This window comes from Gossypium hirsutum, chromosome A03, assembly GCF_007990345.1.
Source record: "Gossypium hirsutum isolate 1008001.06 chromosome A03, Gossypium_hirsutum_v2.1, whole genome shotgun sequence".
In the NCBI taxonomy this organism is placed as follows: Eukaryota; Viridiplantae; Streptophyta; class Magnoliopsida; order Malvales; family Malvaceae; genus Gossypium; species Gossypium hirsutum.
In genome coordinates, this window is record NC_053426.1 from 94278666 (window position 1) to 94280300 (window position 1635).

The 1635-nt window shown below is 37.7% G+C and overlaps 1 non-coding gene across 1 annotated transcript; it reads right to left on the minus strand.

The window, feature by feature from the left end:
- Positions 1 to 680: 680 nt before the first annotated feature.
- On the minus strand, positions 681 to 787 carry LOC121225527 (small nucleolar RNA R71). Its single transcript, XR_005923392.1, has one exon. It is a non-coding gene; the product is annotated as a small nucleolar RNA R71 (small nucleolar RNA).
- Positions 788 to 1635: the final 848 nt, after the last annotated feature.

A 1635-nucleotide genomic window follows, 5' to 3' on the forward strand; every position in this document is an offset into this window, starting at 1 on the left:
CCCGAGCATTACAAGTTTTTGGCACCGTTGCAGGGGATCGTCAACTGTTGCCATAGTCATTTTTGTGATATTATTTATTTTCAATTTGGTTACTTTTAACATTACTTACTTATTCTTTTTAATTTTGTGAGTTTCTTTTTAGGGGTTTATGAGCATAGATCGGATTATCGATTTACTCTTAGTAGACCTTGAGATTTAGTGAACTTTCAGACAAAGAAGACGTGAACGAACAACTCAACAAGTCGAGATGGAACTTGGAAATTAGAATCAAGACTTAGGTAATTAAGCCGATCATGAGCGAAATCCCATCCTCATTGCTGATGATAGGGATTGATGCATCAGATAATATGCTGTGCAGCTTTTGAATGAGTTAAATCCAGTAATTAGAAGGCTAGATATTCAGACAACCCAATTCGAATTAAAACCAGTGATGTTTCAAATGCTACAAACGGTGGGCCAATTTAGTAGTATGCCTGCAGAAGATCCACATCTCCATCCTCGATTGTTTATGGAGGTGAGTGATTCATTCAAGATAGCCGGTGTGATTGAAGACGCACTGAGGTTAAAGTTGAGATCGAGCACGAGAATGGCTTAATTCATTGTCACCAAGTTCCATATCTACATGATAAGAATTAGCAGAGAGATTGTTGGTTAAGTATTTCGTACCTAGCAAGAACGTTAAGTTGAGGAATGAGATCACAACTTTCCAACAATTGGATGACGAGTCTTTGTATGAGGCTTGGGAGTGATTCAAGGAGTTACTTCGTAAGTGTCCTCATCATGGGATTCCTCATTGTATCTAGTTGGAGACATTCTATAATGATCTCAATGCATATACAAGATTGATGGTAGATGCTTCTGGGAATTGTGCAATTTTGTCTAAGTCTTATAATGAGGCTTATGAGTTCATCGAGAGGATTGCAAGCAATAACGATCAATGACCAACAAATCAAACAGCTTCAGGAAGATGTGTAGCTGAAGTTCATGAAGTTGATGCTCTCACTTTGTTATCAGCTCAGGTATCGTCTATTTTCTCTATGTTAAAGTATTTTTCCGCTAATAGTGCTAATAATTTTACAGCTCAGCCACCAAGTCGACAAAGCAAAGGTGGACGTAATTGAAAGATTATCGGCCCCAATGAATGTGAAAGGAGTCAGAAGTTTCTTAGGCCATGCGGAGTTTTATCGAAGGTTTATCAAAGATTTTTCGAAAATTTCTAAACCCCTGTGTTTGTTGTTAGAGAAAGATGTAGTGTTCGATTTTAACAAAGCATGTTTAGAAGCTTTTGAAGAGCTGAAAAAATGGTTAAGCTCAGCCCCTATAATCATTTCACCCGATTGGAGCACACCATTTGAATTGATGTGCGATGCAAGTGATTATGCTGTTGGAGCTGTGATGGGTCAAAGAAAAAATAAAGTGTTCCACCCCATTTACTATGCAAATAGAACCTTAACGGGAGCCCAACTCAATTATACGGTAACTGAAAAGGAACTATTTGCTATATTCTTTGCTTTTGACAAATTCCGCCCATATCTTATAGGTACCAAAGTTACAGTATTTACTGACCACGTGGCCATTAAATACTTGCTCACGAAAAAAGATACAAAATCGAGGCTAATTCGTTGGATACTTTTA